We start from the raw sequence: 8350 nt of genomic DNA, 5'->3' as shown, positions 1-8350 counted from the left end.
TCTGCTCTATCCAGACGGAGATTTGCTATTCTAGGCAGACATTTTTTTAACGAATTGGAAGATCTCAGTTCTGCAGAAATAGGAGGTATTCTAAAATTTTTTAAAACCACCCCCTGGGTTTAGGAGAAATAGGGAAGGCTTCCCACGCGGCATCACAATGGCCTATGAGCCTGAGTGTGTCCCACAGGACAACCGCTTCAACCTAACCTATTTATAAGTAATATAGTATCACAGTACCAACTGTACGTTGAAATGATTCCGCTTTTTTCGAAATGCCTACGCACTTACAGTGCCACTAAAACAATTCCTCTTCTCCGTCTGGAGAGGCACTCTTTCCAGGACTACTTTCTGCATTACTTCAGGAGGGCCCAGAACAGCTTCCATAAAAGGCCAATTCTATTCACCCACGTCTGGATCCACCGTCTTTGCAGCCAGCTTTCACGCTAGAGGCTGGTCTTTTTGTGTTTCTACCTGTGCGGCTTCGCTTTATTGCACTGTGCCGCGGTCTATCTTTTTTCCGTAGTACGTACTCGTTGTATTTCTTTACCGTGTTCCAGCGGTTCTCGCGTTCGAGCTTTTTGCCGATAAGGTTGCTCAGCGCAATGTCGCCAATCCGCTTCCTCAGAGTATTTCTTTCCTCGAGCCATCTGTCGCAACTAAAATATGTGGCGCTTCGCAGGATATGCCCCTGGGATCGCTTACCATGCCCATGTGGTATAGGTATCTCCGAAAATATTCTCCTGATATCGACATCTAAAATAAGCATACTACCATGCGGAATTCGTAGGTTCGAATCTCGGTGAAACATCAAAGTGAAGAAAAACATTTTTCTAATAGCGGTCGCCCCTCGACAGGCAATGGCAAACCTCCGAGTGTATTTCTGCCATGTAAGAGCTCCTCATAAAAAATATCTGCCATTCGGAGTCGGCTTGAAACTGTACGTCCCTCCATTTGTGGAACAACATCAAGATGCACACCACAAATAGAGGAGGAGCTCGGTCAAATATCCAAAAAGGGGGTACGCGCCAATTATATATATACAAATACATATATATCCAATTACTTTTGAAAATACCAAACCATTTCTCCTAGCACTTCCACTCAATTTTCACCTTACAAGTCAATCAGAAGTAGTTTTCGTCACAGTTTACAAGGATGATAGATACAAGGTTTAAATGTTAGGTATAGTGGGAAAAAATGTTTGAGGGGAACTTTGAATTCTACGTCATTCGTTTTTTGTTTCCCAAAATTTAGCTTTAGCTTGGTGAAACTCTAAACGAATGACGTCGGCATATCTGACAAATTCGCTCAGAGCCGAATAAGGGTCAGACAGGGTGACAGTTTATTTAGCATGGTGAAATGCTTTGGCTTAAGGGGACAGATACCTGTAAACGACCATATTTTCACATTAAAATTATTTAAAATGAAGGAGTCAATATATTTTTTTCAGTTTATTTATACATTAAAATAATATTTTTTTTTTTTATTGAAACGTTATAAAATTTGTATACATTTCATGGTATTACGCCTAGTTTAAGCTAACAAGTAACATTATTCCAACCTTAACATTGAAATTTAAAAACAATTATAAATATTTTACAAACAATTATACAGTGTTGGCGACTAAATCTCGTGGCATAGTTCTTCGAAGTCTTCTTAAGCAGACTGTTTTGGTAAGCTCTGTGTCCTCCGGGTTTGTGTGCTCTTTCAGCCTGGTTTCATGCTAATTTGCAAGAATTGGGATTATATCAGCAACTTTTTTCACCGACAGATCATTGTGCAGGTCGTGATTTCGCACATACCAAGTACCATGATGCGTTGACCATGTCTCTGAGAATCTTATTCTGCAGACGTTGTACAGCTTCAATGTTTGATTTAGGGGATTTAGTGTACAATGTGGACTTTCTGCCAATTAACCATTTCTTTTTTTTTTAATTTTTAAGTTGATTTCAGTTGCCTTCATTTTGACATGCTCTTTCCATTTGAGCTTTGCATCCAAAGTCATACCTAAGTATTTTGCTGTATTGCTGTACGGAACAGTGGCAGATGATATTTTCATTGGGTTATAGGCTATTTTCTTGTTTGTAAAGTCTACGTGAACAGACTTGCTTTCATTTAGTTTGATTCTCCAGTTTTCAGTACATGCGACAACTTCGTCTATCGATGCCTGTAACTTTCTAGTTGATTCATTTGCGTTATTTACATAGGCGAAATCCAAATTGGTGAGATGGTATTAATTGTTTATTAGAAATTATATTCTTTAATCGTTTGGAAAATAGTTTTTCAAATAGCTTTCCGATTACTGGGAGTAATGCTATTGGGCGGTAAGATGTGACTTCGTTGGGATTTTTCCCTGGCTTTAGGATCATTTTAATTTCAGAAATTTTCCAATGCATTGGTATGTATTTAAATTCAATGCATGCATTCATTATTAAAGTGAGTTTGATTAGCGCTTTATGAGATAAGTTCTTTAGCACTTCGGCTGTGATTAAGTCAAATCCTGGGCTTTTCTTTTGTTTTACTTTGGAGATTTCATTTGCTACCTCATCTATGGTAAAACTTGTAATTTCAACAGATAGAGTATAGAGAAAAAAAGTGTTATTTATCGTTTCAAATGGCTTACAAATTTCTTGGAGGTGTTGTGCAAATAACTCAGCTTTTTCCGAATCGGTTTTTGCCCAAGCTTGGTTGCTATTTGGTTGCTATTTAATTGGGGGATTATGGTGAATTGGTCTTTTCATATGTGCCATAGTCCGCCAAAGAGAGTAATCAGAGGTTTTATCTGCAGTGAGGTTTTGTAGCTTTATATTTAAAGTTCTGTTTTTATTTTCTTGTATAGCATATTTCACTGTTTTGGTGAGGTTGTTTAATTGTGTTTTAAGGGATAGAGACCTAATTGACTGCCACTTTTTCTGATTTTTCTTTTTTCCTTTATGAGTTCAATTATATTCGAAGGATATCTTTGGCGATTATTTTTTTGGACTCCTGCATTAAAATAATATACATTTTTTAATAATTTAAAATGGTGGATGTACACCAAATTCTTCCAGGAATGTCGCAGCGGGGCTTCTCTATCGGCAGGCATTGTAGCATTGGCATCAGTGACCTGAATACAAAACACTCAACAATTTTTTGGTTTATTAATCTCATCTTGGCTCCTTGGCAACACAAGATCTACTCAGATTTCTTCGGAGATCAGGTAGATTTAAAGAAAATTAAGAGGGAATGCAAGTGCAATGGACTTAATTAATGCCTGAGTGCTGCACTTGCTAGTTGTCCCGACCAAAAAACCAAAAAAAAAAAAAAAATAACATAATTTCTATATGAATTACACAAACATGGAAAAAAAAAAATCGCGGAATAAAATGCGGCAAATTTGCGGCGAATTTTCCTACAATTTTTGCTTCGAAAAAATTATTTTTTCGAAAAATGTTCGAAAACTTGAAACACATAAAAAGTAATATCAGAAAAGATGTGTGTAAAATTTCAGGGAGATCGGTCAATAACTTTTCGAGTTATCGTGTATGCCAATTCGAAAAATATAGTTTTGAGAAAAACGCGTCTAAAGTTTGAATACCACGTAACTGTACCTCTTCCAGCGCTCGAGCGCAAAGAATAGAGTCGTCACGATTGACGATCTATAATATTGGTAGTCGAAAAAGTCTTTTCGTATTTCTAAGCAAACTTCAACTCATTTTTTTTTTATATTTATAATGAACTTTATTAAACCAAATATGTATGTACCATTTTGGTCGACCACGTTTTGCCATTTTTCTTCTAGAGACATTATTCCATCAGTGTAAAACTTTTGTGGTTTCTCGGCGAAAAACTGCGATAAGTAATTTTCACAGGCTTCTCTTGAAGCCAACTTTACTGCATTAACGTAGTTCTGCATTGACCGAAACAAATGGTAGTCCGATGGTGCAAGGTCAGGGCTATATGGTGGATGCATCAAAACTTCCCAGCCAAGCTCTCCCAGTTTTTGCCGAGTCATCAAAGATGTGTGTGGCCTTGCGTTGTCCTGATGGAAGACGACGCCCTTTCTGCTGATCAGTTCTGGCCGTTTTCTTTCGATTGCTTGCTTCAATCTCATCAGTTGTTGACAGTAAAGTGTGGAATCAATCGTTCGAGCAGGCTGGAGCAGCTTTTCAACGATAAGTCGACCGGAGCGAGGTGCATCTTTCACATCGAAATTTCCAGAACGGAAGCGAGCGAACCATTATTGTGCTACACGAACTGATACAGCATCGTCTCCGTAAACTTCACAAACTTCATTGGTGGCTTGCGTGGCATTCTTCCCTTTTTTATACAAAAATTTCAAAATATAGCGAATTTCTTTATTATTTTCACTCAATTTTGAACAGCTATAACTTTTTTTCAACTTATCCGAATTTAATTTTTTTTTTTTTTTTGTTAAATGAAGCTTAAAATGTCACCTTTCTAACACCAGATGATGGGACACAATGTGATTGGTAGCACTGGAGATAGATGACTCCAACGACATCTATTGACAAAATACGAAAATACTTTTTCGTCTACCCAATATAAGAAATACTTATATGTATTTACGTTCTAAACTTATTAGATTATTAAATTAACATTTTATGAAAACAAAAAAAAAATGTTTTCTCCTTAAAAAAAAAACAAAAAAAACCAACTTGGAATTATATCGCTGCAACAAAAATCGAGATCCCGAAAAAACATGCAAAATATTCCAAATTTTCGGGATAAAAAATACCCTCGAATTTTGGCATTCCAATTACCCTTACTATCTTTTCTTTTAGAACTATCATACAATTTATTATTTTACTATTCACTCTACTTTTCACTTATACTCGAACGTATTTCCACAATTAACTCATCCGCTTTTAGGTCACCACTCCACGCATATGCACCCAACAAAATTCCAATTTCAGCGTCAATCCCAATCTGCAAACAAGCATACATAATTTAATATGTCACATCGCACGATCTACGCTCAATTCCACATCCAAACAAACACCATTATTGCGCACACAATGTTTGAGTGGAACTTTTAATCAATTTCCCAAAACAAACAATTGCTGCTGATACGCTGCAATTTTAACTATTCCATTGCGGATAATTTAAAATCTTACCACACCTCACCATTACATGAGGCGCAACGCAGAAGAGAGGCGCTTAGGTTTTCTAATAGCATTACTCTGTTACAAGAGAAATGATTTTTGGGCAGAAGCGTGTTTGCACAGGCACACAATCAGCGTGCGAAGCCAGGCAAAGGACAACTAAACTGAAGCCAAAAGAGGGCAACTGAAACAACTGAGACAGCTAAAGTTGAATTGAAAAGGCGATCTATGGAGTCAAACCGAAAGGGGCACTTGTGAATTTCGGAAATTTCACAACAATAGATTTTGCATGAATACGAAAATTACAAGACAGATGACAGCTGGAAGTGCAATACAGCTGCTGGAACACATGCACGCATACATTTGAGCGCTGAAGAATAATGCAAGTGGGTGTGTAAACAGCAAATGTTCTTGTTCATTTATGCCAAGTGGAAGAGCAATTGAAGCGCCAAAGGAAGCTGTACAATACTGGGGCATTCTGGATAGTGGCAGTAAAGTAGAACTTGCTGACGATAGTCCACAAACAACATGCACGGAGTACGAGTAGATGGTAAAATTTCCACCTGCAGGCATTTCCACATAAAAGACATTTACCGCTTTAATAAACACTTTGCGTGTGTGAATGTGTGTATGTGTGAGTGTAAGTGCGGAGAAGTAGGCGTTACAGTTTGGCCAATATCCCTGCTTTTAACACGCTACAGCCAATATGCAAGGGCTATACACTGGGAGTACAGCAGCGCTACACATATGTTAATTCCTTTCAGCTGCGGCGACGTGTGCAAAACAACACATTCGCCACGGCGTAATAACATGCAATGGCAGTCATGAAAATTGGCCATAAAGACAACACAATATGGCTGCTAGGCACGCACCAACCGCCAAGTGGGCTACCAAACTTTAAGTACCATGTAGAATGCGACTACGAAATACTAAGAAGAATTGCAAACGCTTGCTGTTGCACTGCAACAAACAGGAAACTCTTCTTGTGGTGCTTTCAACGCTTTGGCAAAATTTACATGTCGGAAATTTATATTGTAAAAGTTTAAGCATTCACTTCCGTCGCCATCGCCGTTGCCGACGCGCAGTTGTGCTGCATTGTTTGCTGTCATCAAATTGGAGCCAAGAAAGTGCGCGCAATTGCATGGTGGCAAGCATGGACGGACGAACGGACGGAGCCGCTAAATTGCCAAGCTGACTAGGATAGTTTGGGTGCGGCTCGCAAACTGTTGCCAGTTAGTTGCTTGATCAATTGCTTTTTTAGCAGCGGTGCAAGTTTTATTAGCCGAAAACAATGACGTGCAGCGGCGCTGGCGGCGCTCTGAGCGTGCACATACGTGATTGCGTGATTTTTATTTTGTTTCTTTTTACAAAGCGACCACAAGAGCGCAACAATGGCAACTAAGGAAATTCACAATAGAGCTGCCAAGTTAACAACCGCGAGTATGCGTGTGCATATACAAATATTTAAAATTTAAATATTTAAAATTTAAAATAAAGAAGTCGTTAGGTTGAGTTGGTGGTCGGTCTGTACGACCCACTCTCTTAGACCTTACAGGCTGGCTGTGATACCAGCATGCGACCTCACCACCGGTAACCCCATTTATTTTTCTTCGTGAAACCATTTTGTGGCTCATATGAAGCGCAGGATTAGTCCCATCCCCTCGCCAGACAGTTCAGTAAGAGAATTCGAAAACTGTTGCTTTCTCTTCCTCATCTCTTCAACTTCTACAATATGGGAATACATGGGAAAAACTCCTGGTTATACAAGCCACGACCTGCGAGATATCCTCTCTTGAGAGGCTAATACCCATATCTATCCCAATGGTACTTCTACCACTAAGCAGTTGAAGAGTAGTACCTTTCCTGGCTAGATCATCGGCTCTACAATTTCCCTCAATGACTCTGTGCCTCAAAATACTCCATAGCCAACCATATCGTCTAGCTGGAAACCATCTGTATAGAAATTAAAATAATTACCCCCTTCTCCATGAGTTTGGTGTCCGCCACTCTCTCTTTTTCACGGTATGCTCGTCTTGAAGAGTTTGAAGAAGTCGTTATAAGAGCAAAAGCCCGTCATTTTGCCCGGTTATTGATAAATGTTTCCCACTCTGAGATGTATACGAGAACAAAACTAAAAAAACATTAAAGAAAGTAGCTCTTGAGCTCTTGAGAGAGTCCGTTGGAATAAAAATAGGTTGTATCGAAATTCACTGAGAGTCCATCGTCCCCTTTACAAACTCTCTTACTCGTCATGCCGCCGTCGGCAATGAGCCGTTAAGGTTCAAAGGTTGAATGCCAACCGGTTTTGACGAAAATAGTCACCAAAGGTCAAGTGGGTATTTTGTTTCTTCAGTCCAATCCTTTCTTTTGCTTATTTTGGTTTTTATAATTGCTTTTTGTATTGCGAACACAGAACATACATATAACAGAGTTTTCATCTTTTCCTGTGAAATGGAAACAACAGCGACTAGTTCTAGAGCCGAAACGTGGAAAGCCTCCAGATCGTACATGCCGCTCTGTATGCTGGACACCGCTGGTAAAGTGCCAGAAGCAATAAACTGTAACCAACTAGAGCGGTACTCAGAAGGTCATACAGGTCTGTCAGCTCGCTAATATGGCTTGAGAAAGCATCGCTGTGCAGTAGATGCAATAAGAGAAGTATGCGAAATAGCAAAAACTGCTATCTCTGGTAGAATATGGCTAGGAGGAACCAAAAAATATTGCACTGTCGTGACTCTGGTCGTCAAAAATGCATGCAATACGGCCAAATAAGACCAAATACTGAGTATGAATGCCGAAATGGCTGATAAAGCTAATTGATTCATACTTTGATAACAGAATACACAGACGTAGGCTCCAAAAGCTATAAGGTAAGTAGAGTAGTTCCCCAATGCTCTGTACTAGGCCAGATTCTGTGGAATATTATGTATGATAGAGTGCTACGCGTTGAACAGCACGATCAAGCAAGTATTGTCGGGTATGCAGATGACCTGCGCGGCTTTATCGCGACTGATGTCCAATATGGGTGGACCAAGCCAACAAATGAGAGCATTGTTAGCAAGCATCTGCAACTCGATCCTTTTTTACGCTGTGGAAGTGTGGGGCGACAAAGTGAAATATCCCAGCTATTTGAGACAGGCTAAACGGGTGTACAGATTATGCAATGGCAGAATCATTAGAGGCTATAGGACCATATCTGACGAAGCCGCAGGGGTAATAGCAGGCAGAATCCCCCTCGATATAAA

This window comes from Anastrepha ludens, chromosome 5, assembly GCF_028408465.1.
Source record: "Anastrepha ludens isolate Willacy chromosome 5, idAnaLude1.1, whole genome shotgun sequence".
Lineage (NCBI taxonomy): Eukaryota > Metazoa > Arthropoda > Insecta > Diptera > Tephritidae > Anastrepha > Anastrepha ludens.
The sequence above is the reverse complement of the archived record's forward strand: the minus strand, read 5'-3'. Positions refer to the sequence as shown.